This window comes from Arachis stenosperma, chromosome 10 (assembly GCF_014773155.1).
Source record: "Arachis stenosperma cultivar V10309 chromosome 10, arast.V10309.gnm1.PFL2, whole genome shotgun sequence".
NCBI classification, from domain to species: domain Eukaryota; kingdom Viridiplantae; phylum Streptophyta; class Magnoliopsida; order Fabales; family Fabaceae; genus Arachis; species Arachis stenosperma.
In genome coordinates, this window is record NC_080386.1 from 39592765 (window position 1) to 39608356 (window position 15592).

General features: G+C 32.5%; 1 non-coding gene and 1 pseudogene across 1 annotated transcript; both read right to left on the reverse strand.

Annotated features, from left to right (window-relative positions):
• LOC130957000 (serine/threonine protein phosphatase 2A regulatory subunit B''beta-like) lies at positions 1-7621 on the reverse strand (annotated as a pseudogene).
• Positions 7622-15106: 7485 nt separating this feature from the next.
• Positions 15107-15214, reverse strand: LOC130959194 (small nucleolar RNA R71). The gene has a single exon (XR_009078289.1). It is a non-coding gene; the product is annotated as a small nucleolar RNA R71 (small nucleolar RNA).
• Between the last annotated feature and the right edge of the window lie 378 nt (positions 15215-15592).

The window sequence follows — 15592 nt, forward strand, 5'->3', positions numbered from 1 at the left end:
CTATAATCTACCAGTTGAACCAGTGACCCGGTGATCCAGTAGTATAACCGAGTCGATTATCGATTCGGTTCTGATAACTATGCAGTCTCTAGAGTTAAACTCCATTCCGACGATGTATTCACTGAACAACAGTAGGGTTGCACCAATAATAAAACAAAAAAACCTAAATATTATCCTATTAATAATAATAACAATAATAATGACAATAATAATAACAACAACAATAATAATGACAATAATAACAACAACAACAACAACAATAATAACAATTAGAATTAAATCTCAAATTGGTCCTTAAATCTGCAATCGGGGATCAAATTCGTTCCTATACAAAAAATTGCCCCAAATTTGTCCCTAAACTTAACAATGGTCGTACCTGAGATATTTTTCGACGACCTATTGATGATGTGGCTGGACAGAGACCACACTAGACTTGTAAATATCGTCGTTTCCTTTCTAGCTCCCAAATACAACTAAAATGATGTCGTTTTGAGTATTGAGATGGGTTTAATTTGTTGACGTTATTATGCCTCTGTCTCTCACGAAGTTTCTTCTTCTTCTTCTCCTAATCCCTGCAACTGTCGGTGCTGCCACTGCGGTAACAGTAGCAATTTCTCAACATAGAATCTCTGTCTCGAATAGACACTACAATTCTCTCACAGTCAGAGCTCCATGCCTTGTCTTTCTCCTCCCTCTTTGCCTTTGATCTCCACTCTACCCGTTGCCATATCATCATTCCCAAAATCGACCCCTCTCTCTTCAACAAGAGCACTGAATCTCGCTGCTAGGCATATTCATGTCCCTGCCGCCCCCAAGTCCTCTCCCGCTGGCCACTGATGCCGTGTTGTTGGCCTCCTCCTTATCGCTAAGCTACATTGGAAATGCCAAGAACCGTGTGATCATTGATTATCTGAAACAGATTATCAGGAAAGATCTGAAATTCGACGGTTCGCTCTGCCTTCTTCCGCTTTTGTGCTGGTTGCCTACCACGAAGGTGGTTTTGTTGAGGGGAGAGAAGAGATCGCTCTGGTAAAATTCAAGGAGAGGAAGAGGAAGAGAGGGCAGAAGATGAAGGATTTCTCCAAGTTTACCTTCACCTTCAGCTTTTAGAAAGGAAAAGACGACATTTACAAGTCTAACATGGCCTCTGTCCAACCACGTCATCAATCCATCGTTGGAAAATACCTCAGGGACAATCATTGTTAAATTTGGGAAAAAATTTAAGGCAATTTTAAGTTTAAGGACGAGTTTGAAGTTTGATTGCAAATTTAGGAATCACTTTGAGATTTAACTCTAATTATTATTATTATTATTATTATTATTATTATTATTATTATTATTATTATTATTATTATTATTATTATCAGCATCATCATCGTCATGGTTATCGTAGTTACACTAATAATATACTAACAACAACAACAACAACAACAATCACAAAATTACTTGTATTGGCATATTCAGAAAACTCTGATGCATGCATGGTATCAAGATTCAAACTATGCATAAAAGATGGCTCACGAGATGGATGTTGGTTCGCTAGTGCATTTGTAACATCTGTCATATCTCCCTTAACTATTATATCATCTTCTTTCACATCTTTAGCTGGACTAACAATTTCATAATTACCTTCAAACTTTTCATCGCTTCGGTATCATAGTCCATCCAGTCTATGTTGGGTTTCGGAAAATTAACATCAATCATTTCCTCAAACTCAACATATAACTCGATAAGTGAGGTTTGTGCTCTAGTTTGATGGTAGGTTAAAAACAACCTTGCATACTAGTTTTATCAGCCACATGCATTATTTGAAACTAAATGAAACTATCAAATACTAGCACAAACTGCTTGTACAAAATATTTGTGACCCTCTTCAACACTTTTACACTTTGAGAAAGTACACTCTTAAATCTTTTATATGTTATCAAAAGAGGAATAACAATAACACCTGAATTCTCACATAAAAAACTCACCCTTTCATCTGTATGAGGTAAAACTTGACAATTGTAGTATATTTTTAACATAATCTTCTATTTTATATACTCATCACACACACTCACACAAATTTTTTCACTCTATAAATATAGAGAACAAAACTCTCCAAATAAAGAATAATTTTATTTCTGCATTTCAACACAATACAATACTCTTTTTATAATTGATTTTATATTTTTCTATTAGTATAAAATATTGCTGACGTTTTTATTTTTTCTAGAACATGTCAATGATGTTTTGATCATATTATGTTTTAAAAAATGTTAAAATATCAAATAAAACGTCAGTGATGTTTTTAATTTTTTATTAAAAAATTAAAAGAAGCAATACGGCAATTCCGTTCTGAGTTGAAAAAATTAATTTTTTTTAATAAAAACGTGATTGCCATTTTATGATTTAGGATACAAAAAATTATTTTCTATACACAAAATATGATTGATATTTTATATTTTTTAAACAATAACAACAGTCTTATAATAGTGTAAAATTCACAGTAACAAAAATAACAAAGCATAACCTATATTTTGTTACATCAAAAAACAATCAGCCTAAGTCATACGTTTGAATTTATCTTCCTTTATTTTTCTTTTTTGAGAAAAAAGAAAACACACAACCAAATAATGTCTGCTACATTGCTACACTTCTAATATCGTTGAAATATTTTATTTTTCTTCTATAGATATTTATATTACCAAATACCAACCGCTAATATTTGCCCCAAAACTCAATCCATTTTTACTACAAGAAATACCGTTAAAATCGATGGCTAAGCCGTCGATAATATTAAAAATCGACGGTAAAATGGACGACAGAGATGGTCGCTATTAAGCTTGTTGATTTTTCAAAATTCTAATAAAATCGACGGCTTGCGTAGCCCTCGATAATAATTTAATAAGATCGATAGCATTTCTGTCTATAATATGAGTTTGGAAATTTTACGTTCTTACTAAAATCGACAACATTGCCGTCGATATAAAATCGAAACCATTTCTGTCGATATTTGATTCAATAAAATCGACAACATTTTTGTCGATAATATGAGCTTGAGAAGATTACCTTCTTAATAAAATCGACAATCTTGTCGTCGATTTAATTTAGATACCGACAAATTCTTTGTCGATATTTTGTCTATTTTAAATTTAAAAAGCGACCACGCTATCGTCGATTTTAATAGCCATATTTTTTATTTGAAAAATAGTAAACAATTAATGCAAATAAACTTTTAAATATAGAAATAAAATTTATACAGAATATTAGATAACAAAACAAATAAACTTTTAAATATAGAAATAAAATTTATACTAAATATTAGGTAAATAGTTTACAAACTTATCAAAATAATAAATAATCTTCTAACATAAAGACTCAAGACAAGATAAATAACTAAACTTAGACTTATATTTGTTTAAATTGTAATCCACCAATAATACTTAAACTTAGAAAGGCGGTGGATCAGTTACACCATCCTCTATAGCAGCCTACTGCTCTTGCTCAACCTGAAACATATGCTCTTGAAATATATCCTACAATAAGGAGAAATGATTGATAAACTACTATATATATCAATAATGCATAACAATTAGATAACAAAATAGTTACAATGAATAAAGGTAAGTTACCTTTGTCTTTTGGGAGTGTTCATCAACCCATTAAGTCCTATCCTCTCTGTGAGTATGAGTGTGCTCAAAAAACTCATCCATACGTAATGGTCTTCCAAATGAATGATTCTACATAATGTAACCAAATTATCAACAAATATGGGTGTACAATTGATGATGTACTGTACTAAGCAATTGATGATGTATATACTTAAAGCCATGTATCAATAAGAGATTTGAATAAGAGCGATGCAAAAAAGAGATTAGACCATCAGTTAATTTGTAATTGGTTTACCCAGTATCAAATTCACAGACGAATATATGTGAATGTGCACTTATAACCTTCCCTTCCAAGTGCAAACATTAGAACAGAGGCATAAGCTTTGAATTCAATATCTTGAAATAAAGAGATTAGACAAATACTTTAATTTATGGTTGCTTACCCTAGTACAAATTCAAACCCTACCATAGTTGAAGAATAAAATGAGAGAATTGTTGTCGAATGTATATATCCCAATATACATTCACAAATTAAGACAATGTGCACCAACCCTCCCAAGTGCCAACATTATAAGAAGGTGATCCTTGGAGAGGCCTTTAAATTCAATTCATTCATTCATTTAGAATAAGCACAAAAGTATACATCAGTTTTCTCTCAATGCCGCTCAACCCAGAAATGAAAGATTCTCTAGTACAAATGGTAGAAGACAATAGCTTATGATACTCATTTATATATATATATATATATAGGGCATGGACAAGGGATTATAATTGATGAACCATGACCTTCAAAACTCAGATATTCCAATAAGAAAAATTATAAAAGAAATAAATAAGGTAAAATTATAAATGAAATAAAGAAAGTCATGTTAAAGTCCTCACATTTCACTCCATTAGGAAGCTCCCAATCAAAGTGATACAGCAAATATTTAACCATATGTAATGTAAAGCATATTTAACTCCAAATATCTTAGCTATATAAGAATTTCAAAGGTTAAGTTTTATTTATGAAAACATAGTAAAGTAGTAGCCAAAGCACCAAGAACTGATAGGTACATTAAGTACAAAAAATTGAGTATTCCTATAATAGATCCTATAAACAAACACATTAGAATTGCTGTGAGTTTTTTCTTACTTGTTTGGCCTTAAGAAATTTTCAAAATAGCAAATATCATAGTAAATATTTTCTTTAAGTAAAAAAGAGGGTTCTATGAGCAACTTACCAAGCGTAACCTCGCTTTTAGAAAGTGCATACCAGCTTTGAAAATAATGCCAATAATAATGTCAAGTATTTGGCACAATATATCCTCAAATAACACACGCTCTTAGGCCATGCACTCCACTCGATGCAATTGCTCCTCATAAAAATATTGCAGTTCATTCTGTGTTAGAGCTCCATTTCCATCCAAATCAATGCACTTGAACCTAATCATATGACAATGTCAAGCAAATTCACACATAGCTAATAAGTTATTCACAAAGGTCAAATTCCCATGTTCCTAATAATGGGAAAGATATATCCAACACAAGTCCACAATCTGTCTCCAAGAGCCAACCATGGACTCATTCACAGGGATATGCACAGTTCAAAATCCAAGTCATGTAAAACATGCTATGCACATGTGTAATTAACAATGCATGATGTTTATAACTGCATAGTGATAAACTCCAATTTTGTGGTTTATTTTGTGTTTAATTTGGGGGATTTTATCAACTTATCTCACATTTATTCAATGAAATAGCATGGTTTTGTAATTCTCCCTAAATTTGGCTTAAGTGTGAAAACATGCTTTTTAAGCCTTAAAATAGCTAAATTTAATTCACTTTAATTCCATTCGATGCCTTAATATGTTTGTTGAGTGATTTCAGATTCATAGGGTAAGTATTTGATGGAAGAGGTGAAAAGAAAAGCATGCAAAAAGGAGGATTCATGGAAAAATAAGGATTTGGAGTGCTTAGAGCGACGCACACGCATGACAGACGCGCACACGTGAAGAGGAGGTCGTCCAGGCGACGCGTACGCATGGCTCAGGCGTACGCGTCACAGCCAGCACATGATCTCATTAAAGTGAATATGCTGGGGCAATTTCTAAGCTGCCCAGGCCCAAATCCAACTCATTCCTGAGACTATTTGATGCAGAATTCAAGATGGGTCAATGGGGGAGCAATTAGGTTAGGTTAGGATGATATTTTAGGTTAGTTCTAGAGAGAGAAACTCCCTCTTTTCTCTAGAAATTAGGGTTCTTAGTTTATTTTCATCTTAGATTTAGGTTTAATTTCTTGTTTTGATGTAGTTTCCCTTGTGTTTCCTTGTTGATTTCCCTCAATCTTCTTAGTTTCTCTTGTTATTTCCTTTATTTTACCACTTTTTACGTTATATGAACTCTTGTTAATTCCCCTTTCCTTTAATGCAAATTGAGGTTTTATGTTCTTTTCTTGCTTGTTTGAGTTGTTATTATTGATTTCTTGCATTGGGTAGTAGCAGATTTTACTATTTCTTGCAATTTATGATGCTTTCCTTTTATGCCTTCCAACTGTTTGACAAAATGCTTGGTTGGATGGTAGAATAGCTTTTTGAGCATTCTTGACTTGGAAAGAGAAATTAGGCAATCTTGAGTTATCAATACTCAATTTAGATTGGTGACCTAGAGTGGTTAGTTAATATTATTTCCATTGACTCTAATCTCTTGCTAATTCAATTAGTAAGTTGATTAGGACTTTTGGATTGAGATTAACTACTCTTATTTGACTTTCTCTTAACGAGAAGATAACATTATACCTTCTTCTTATGTTGGATATGACTAAATAGGATTAGCTCTTGTTAATTATGGTATGATAATTAATGACTATGATAGAAAGTCTATATTCTCAATCCTTGCCATGAATGTCTCTCTTTATTACTTGCTTTCTTTAGTTGCTTGCTTTACTTTTGTTGCCTTTTTAATTTCTTGTCCCCTTATTTGCAAACCACCCCTTGGATACCATAACCAATAATGTACACACCTCACTGCAATTCCTTTGAGAGACGACCCGAGATCTAATACTCTCGGTTATTATTGGTTTGCACTTGTGACAAACAAATTAAACTTTGATTGAGGATTATTTGTTGGTTGGGAACTATACTATCAACGAAATTATTTGTGTGAAATTCCTAACTGACGAAAATCTTCTTTCACATAGCTAGTTAGGATAATGAATGGGAAATAATGTACCAATACTCAAATACCAAAAAAAGTACCAATACTCAAGACTCGGGTTTGATGATTTATCCTCTTCTGCCAGTATGAAGTAAACAAAATCTTCATAACACATCTTTCCCTCAACCTTACTAGTAAACTTTCTTAGAACCTGTGATAATATTGAAGTGAGTTAGAATATTCAACTGTGAACAAAGATTAGAGAGAGATAGAGAGAGATGTGGTTTTGGATTGTATGTAGCTGAAGATGAAGACTGCTGAAGGCAAGTCTTGAGACAAAATTGATTTATAATATTGTAATCCACACAAACCTGAGAAAATATTTTCTCGACAATTCGATAAGTGAGCGCATGATTACTATATCTGACAAGGTTGTCTTTGTCTATCAAGAAATCGTGATCTGTATCCAGCTCCCAAAACTTACAGTATATAACATAGAAATGTTTATAAGAGAATACCTACAAAATAGTTGTTTCATGCAAATTCGAATTTAATGCATTTTAAAATAAATATACCTTAAAACCTTAGCTTTGAAAAAGAAATGTCTTGGTCATTTTTCTGAAGTTGATGGTAATAGCATTTAACACTGTATACCTTAAAACCTTATTGATGTCATCTTCTTCATCAGCATGCAGCATTGCATCAATTATGCTTCCATGCTTCAGCTCCCTCAGAGTAAGACGACCATTATGAATGAGGTTCTATAACGACGGGTAGCACACTGTGATGGCAAGTGCATACCAGAAGCATAACAAGGCCAGAAGGAAAGCACAATAAAGGGAAGCTAATTTAGACTACACACATGCTCATCATTCCTACCAAAATAGCCATTAACCTGGCATCACAAGCTTCCCCAACAATTCCCAATATATTTGAAAATAATGCATTCAAATAGAAATAGAAAGATTACAAAACCAGCTAGTTACAACACAATCAATACATCAATTTCAACCCCAACCAATCACAGAACTTTCCAGGTTTCTTCAATAAATAGAAAATTATTTGATCATATTATCAATTTAAGCTCCAAATGATTTACCTCTTACATCAGGTTTCTTCATTTATTCATTTTAAAATTATTTTTTCAGTTTTTTTTGTCTTTTTTGGATGTCACTTTATAAGGAGAAACCAGAAGACAAGAAAATACTAATGTCATTTTAGATTTTCCTATCACTAATCTGGCATTTTCAACATTATTCAAGTCAATGTGCTGAAATTCCTAAACCCAACAAACATAACATTTTTAATCCATAATCTTATCTATCCAATGCTAAATGTTACAAACAACCAACAATAAAATGAAAGCTACTTTTCTAAAATGAATTTCTACAAAGCTAGATTCGGCACAGAACCATCACTCCAGCAAGCATGAATAGAACTCTAATTAAAAGATTTGGCTTAAATGAAACTAAAAAAAAACATCAAATAGCATGAACACCACCAGATTAGCAACACTTCAATATAGAGTTCAAAGTTCAAATAGTAGCTTACATCTGTTTAGCTCCTCTTAAGTTAATCACCTGCATGCATTAGACAGCAGTCCAAATAAGCATCAAGCTGGAGAATATTTAATCTAAAAAAAGCAAGAATGGAGAGAGCATAGTAATAGGAAAATAAATGCAGAAATATATGCCAAATATTTGGAAGAACAAATAATTACAAATTTTAGGGAATTTGGAATAGAAACAAGACAATGGAATTTGAAAGTTCAGTAACAATAACTGAAAAAGATACCTAATTTTTGTGAGCTTGATTGAAAGAGAGAAGACGCGTAAGAGAGAGCAGAGAAGGAGGAGCGACGATGGCAATAGAGAGAAGATGATAAAGAGTAGACAGTAACGAGCGATGACATAGAAAACGACGCCATTTGATACTTGAGAGGCAGAATCAATTCCCGTGGATAACAACATGATGTCGGAGCTCACCAGTCTGGGCCGTGTCGGTTCCAGACTATAACCAGAAAAAAATCACTTCCTCCCTGTCTTCCGTCAAACTTTTATGGTTAGCCAATCCTATACATGATGCTTTCAAATAGCGTCTGTGACACTTTTTCCTTGCTTCATTGATTTATCCATCTCAGTACAAATTTCTAACGATGATCGAGTGCTTCTTGTCACGACAGCAAGATTGAAGCTACGTGATAAAAAAATGGAGGAATGAAAACGTGCTTCAATTAATGAAAGATGTATTCTTTTAGGTAACAATTATTTGAAAAAAATAAAAATAAATTTAGTTTCTAGTATTTTAAGAAATTATATAATTACTCATTTTAAATAATAATTTAATTACAAAATGACCCTACTATAATTAAAACAGTAACTCATGTTGAAAATACATGTTCAATTAAAATGTGACACATCATAAAGGATAACTTACATATTATTTCAAAAGAAATTAGATAGAATTTACCTTAATTCAAACATAGCTTTTCAATGTAAAATAATTTTTTTTATTGAAAAGCTACGTTTAAATTTTTTACATATTAAATGTATTGATAGAATATTTAGAAAAACAAAAACTTTCTATTAGTTGTCTTATTTTCCTTGGACGGGTAATTTTTATTCTTTTGTTTCTTCTATTTTGGTAACTTTTTTTTCCACGATATTTCTTTAACTTGACAGGTTAAAAATTAATCCATTGCAAATATGAATTCTATTTCAAGGTTTGCTCAATAGAAGGGAAATTTAAACTCCTGACACTTATTTAAGTGAACTAGTGAGTTAGTCATTTGACCAACCTAAATTAATTTTTAAAAAATGTGCAACACGAAAACTTTTTAAGAGACCACCCATTCTAATAGTATTCTTACCCAAGCATGCTTAATTGTAGAGTTCTAATGAGATTCAGTGTATTAATGCGAGTATGATCGCACTTTTAGTAACTTTTTTTGGGAGAAAAATAAAATTGGAAGTCCGAAATTCCTTGGCAACTTTATTCTTTTGTTCTATACTTCAATTCTCTTAGTTTTTAACACTTTTGTTTTTGTGAACTATCAGAGCCAAGGCCCAAGGGGAGAAACAAAAGGCTAACTGTCTGCAGTGATTATCCCTCTTCTATCATTTACATATAGAGATTTCATTCCTTTAGGCATACTATTAATGAAGCTGAAATCATTGTGCCTTTTGAAACTTTCTTCTGCAAGCCAATCAGCACACATGTTCCCTTCTCTCAGGGTGTGTTGAAAGATGAGCTCTTAGGGTCTTCTTTGAAACTCCTCAATTTCTCTTAGGAGGGGATTAAAACGTTGTATATTATGCTTGAGATTTATATCCTCATACACTTCTATTGAATCAACATCTACAGCTACTTTTTTCATACCAAAGTCTCATGCCATCCTAATCCCATGGACAACACCCCACAATTTTGCTTGCATAGCTTGATTTTTTTAGGCTATAGCCCAACATAGTAATAAACAATTACATAGTGATTTTTTTTATAACGGATCTAAAGAGCCCAAAACACAAAACTACAAAAAAATTTTCTGAATCTAGAGACTCCTATTGCATCACTTAACAACAGGATTCTAAGATTAGGGGGAGGGGAGTTCTAATGATATAAATTGGTTGCGAGAACCAAACTGGTCAATGAACCAGTGAAATGACTGGTACAACGGTCTAGAAGTTCAACCGATTTAACTAAATATAAAATAAAATATTAAAAATTTAATATAAAAACTTCAAATATTCAAATTTAATAATTTCTAAATAATAAAATTTTAAATTCTGTACTTTTATATAATAACTTATTCATATTTTATCAGTAAAAATTCACAAAATAAAAAATTCTAAACAACTTTAAATTCTAATAAAGTAATCACTAATTAAATAATCAATAATACTCATCACATCAGCAACAAAAGTTTAGAACAAAAAAGTTTTCAACAATAATTTCTAATGTCAAATAATAAAAAATAATGAAAAATACAAACTTATATAGAAACTCAAACTATCAACAATAGAATTCAAAATCACAACAAATTTTAACAACGACTTTTAATTAAGTATTCAACAACAAAAACTCAAAAAACTCAGCATCCAAAGCTAAGATAGAGGCTAACAAGAGTTTGCAACCTAAACTTCCCTTTGAAATCAACAAAACTCCCCTTTACACCAAGCCTAAGTTTAGTGTTGATGTGCATCATCAAATAAGAAAAAAGTTCTCAAGAAGGTGCTTGGAGGTTAGAGAAACAAGAAGATTCCTACAGAAAGCTTCTCACCAGGAGAGAAAATGATGTTAGTTCACTATTCCTTGAAGTCATATACAGTGAACAAAATTCTTCTCTTGAACACATTGAGCTCTTGGATAAAGATATGGGGAAAAGATTAACAGTGATAGGGGAGGAGTTGAAGCACCATGATCATCTTCCATCTTAGCAAGAATCAACCGTTAAACTAGTGACGTTAAAAGAGCGTTAGTTGGGAGGCAACCCAATCGTCGATAACTTTTTATTTGTCTTTAATTTCGTTTCGTTTTTAATTTCGCTTATTTTAATTGAATAAGCTTGTGCATCACTTATTTATTTTTACTAGATAATCATGATTATTCATAATTATATTACTATTGTTTTTCTTTGTTGCTTGAGAATAAACAATCATTCTAAATTTGGTGTTGGAGATTATGCTCTAGAAGATGTTGAAGAGGAAGGTAACTCTATCCTTGAACTTTTATTTCTTATATCTTACATCTAGTTGATAATCATGATTCATTCTTCTTCATTTCACCTTACTTTTGAAATTGTTTGCATCGAATATCTTTAAGCATGCAACAAAAAGTTTTTGAAAGGAAAAAGTTGAAAAAAAATTTAAATTTTAGCGCAAGTAAAATTAAGAGAAGTGGAGGTTCTGATCATGTGAGTATGTCACGAGGTTACACATTTGTGAAAACTTGAATGGGGAGTTCTAAGATATGAAATGAAGTTTAGAGAAGTATTATAAATATTCTCAAAAATCTATAGAACCAAAAAATAGAAATAAAAAAAAAAGAAAAAGCAAAACAAAGAGCAAGGCCTAAGGCTCTGAGCACCAATGGTTAGGAAGGTTAAAAGAAACAAAACTCAAAGAGTTGTTTCCTAGTTAAGTGCTTGTGGTGTGACTGTGTCAAGGAGAGAGGCTTAAGCAAGTAAATTCGAGGGGTGCTTCAACACCCGATACCTTGAACCAACTAATTTGGGAGTGTTGATTGAAAATTCATCTTAAAAGTTTGCCTTGAGATAAAACATTTGGAGTCAAAGTCAAGTGCAATAAAACCCCCAAAATAAGTATAGCTGAGAAAAGAAAATAATGATAATAATAAGAGAAAAGAAAAAACTGTTTTCAAGGTGAAAACTTATAAAGAGACCTCCATAGTATCATACGAATGGAATTTCTAAGTTCTAAGACTTTCAATTGTAAGCCTAGCAAGCACTGGAATCCATACATGATCACACAATTCAGAGTTTACTCTATTGTCACTTGATCACTTCACTCACTGAAATATCACAACCAATTCTTCAACTCACTTCATTTGGAAGACTCCTTTGTACATAGTTCTTTTCTTGTTTGGGGATAAGTAAGATCTTAAGTTTGGTGGTGTAATGCATGAGCATCTCTAGTTATTTTTTTTATTATTTTTATAGTAATTTTTTTATTATAATTGAGATTTTTTGTACTTTAATCAATGTTTCTTCGAGTTGCTTTGAACTTTGATATGTGTAAAAAATTGTAAACAGATTTCAGGCAAGAACAAAGGAGAAGAAAGACAACCAAAGAAGCTCCTGAGAGAACTAAGAAAGGTGGCATGCAAAAGGAAGCAACCTCCCAAGGTACTAGGAATTGAAAACAAGCCCAGAGAAGTTCAAAGAGAATTTACAACCCTGACCACTTCATACTCCAGCAAGAATAACTTGAGTTATAGAGGTCCAAATGAAGCAGTTTCCAACAGTATTAAAAATCCAACTTCCAGAGCTTTCTAATGATATATAATAGTCCATAGTGGACATGCGTCTAAGGCAGCCTCCTCCTGCATTGAACGCAGCCCCATCTCAAGTCCAATTGAACCATGCATATAACGCAGCTCCCCGTGACCTCTTCATACTCCAACAAAAATAGCTTGAGATAGAAAGGTCCAAATAAAGCAATTCCAGCGGTGTTAGGAAGCTAACATTTAGAACTTTCCAACAATATATATACATATATGTCTATAGTGAACTTGCGTCTAACACAACCTCCTCCTGCATTGAAGGGAACTATACTCAAGCCACAGAAAGCACTTCTAGGAAAAAAAAAGCCATGTGTATAATGCGTGAACCACGCGTATAACGCATGGCCAAAGTACACCTTCCAGGAGCCAATTTTCTCCATGCGTTATACATGGGAACCATGAGTATAATGCATGGGCCAAAATACAACCTTCCAATAGCTTATTTCTTCATGTGTTATAGTTGAGGATCATGCCTATAACGCATGGGCAAAAGCCACTCCCAGAGCTCTGGATCCTTCACTAATCTTTTATAATCCTTCACTAATCTCTCCAGCTTCAAGTGTTTTGTTGGTCCAAGATTAAAGTTTCAAGCTCATGATTTCAACTAAGCAAGGCACCAAATTGTGAATTTCAGTTACAAAGAAGATCACTAGTTAGTTAAGATTCATTAAGAAAAGATTTGATTTAAATTAGATTTGATTCTGTTTTGATTGAATTTGAATTCTAGGTTATTGTTTAGGTTTTAAATAAGTCTAAGGGTTGTATGTTTCCACAGACATCACATCTCATACTAAATACATCACACTTTACAGTTTTGTTTTCATTCCACCATAAGTAACTAATCTCCTTTGTTAAGGTTAGGAACTCTATTCATCTTTTTATGGATTATTAATCTAAGTGTTTTGCTTTATTTTGTAATTATGCTTTGATCTATTTCATGATTGAGTTTTGCTTCTTCATTTCTAAAGGTTTGGAATTGTTGGGAAACATTCTAACTCCGTTTTGGATTCTAAATATTGTTTTGAAAAAAAGTAATATTGGAATTAACTTGAAAACTCTTTCTCACTACTTTTTTTATTTAACTAGGAATGGTATTTCAAAGAGTGTGTGACATTTTGTGATTTTTAATTGCTCCAGTTTGAATAAGTGACATGAATTCAGATTATAAAGTTTTTGTAAATCATTCTTTCTTGTAATTTTCAATTATTTAGGAGTAGCTTGGATAAGTGACATATAATTCAACCTAAGGACTATTCTTAAATCTTATTTGAAATCAAATCAGAATTGTGCTTCACCTATTTTCTTAAATAATTGACTAAGAAATTAGTATTTAATTAGGTTAAACAGAAATTAAATTTCTAAACAATCAGAATTTGATTATTTATGATTTGTCGTGATTGATCTCTGTACGCCTCAAATAAATGAACATAATAATTGTTTTCCTAGAGAGTGAATATATCTGAAACTTTAACATTCTCACCACTGTTGTTTTCACATTCATTGTTTCCTATTTATTGCCTTTCTTTACACGTTTACTTTAATTCCTCATTCACTCCTTTGTTTTTTGATTTGTCTAATTAGAATAGTCAATTAATCATTGTTGCTTAGTCCTTTAATCCTTGTGGGAACAATAACTCACTCACCATGATATTACTTGATATGATTCGCTGCACTTGCCAAGTTATGATTTAAAAAAATTCCGCATCAAATTTTTGGCATCGTTCTTAGGGATTAATTGAGATTGACAACTACCACATTAATTAATTCTCTAAATTATACTTTTATTTTATTTTCTTTTGCTACTCACTGGAACTTTCTTTACTATGACTTTAAAAATTCCAATTTCCTTATTGTTTGTGTGTTTTTATGAAAGGTAACAAGGACAAAGAACCTCTTCAATTTGATCCAGAAATAGAAAGAACCCTCAAACAACTAAGAAAGGAATCAAGAAATCAGAGAAAACTAGAAGACAATGCTAGAAAGCATGACAAACAACAATGACAATGCTAAGAGGACTCTTGGGTCTTTCACTAAATCCACTCCTGGAAATTATAGAAGTAGCATAGTAGCCCCTACTGTGAAGGCAAACAACTTTGAGTTGAAGTTTCAACTCATCACCTTGGTATAACAAAATTGCCAATTTAGAGAGAGTTCTCAAGAAGATCCTAATCTGCACATATCCAGCTTCCTACAAATTTGTGACACAGTCAAATCTAATGACACTTCTACTGAAACTTATCAATTGAGGTTGTTCCCATTCTCTGTAAGGGACCGAGCCAAGCAGTGGTTCGAAACTCAACAAAAGGAGAGGTTAGCAATAAATTTTTAACCAAATTCTTCTCACTACAGAGGTTGACAAAGCTAAGACATGATATCCATACCTTCATATAGAAAGATGGAGAATTCCTTTATGAAGTCTGGGAGAAGCACAAGAGAATGCTGAAAAAATGCCCTCTGAATATGTTTGCTGATTGGGTACTGGTGCACGAAATTGTGATCATCAATGGCGCCATCAACATGGTACGCTCAATTGCAATCTCAACTCTTTATCACAACTTTGCACAACTAACCAGCAAGTGCACTGGGTCGTCCAAGTAATAAACCTTACGTGAGTAAGGATCGATCCCACGGAGATTGTTGGTATGAAGCAAGCTATGGTCATCTTGTAAATCTCAGTCAGGCAGATTCAAATGGTTATGGATGATATATGAATAAAACATAAAACAAAGATAGAGATACTTATGTAATTCATTGGTGAGAATTTCAGATAAGCGAATGGAGATGCTTTGTCCCTTCCGTCTCTCTGCTTTCCTACTGTCTTTATCCAATCCTTCTTACTCCTTT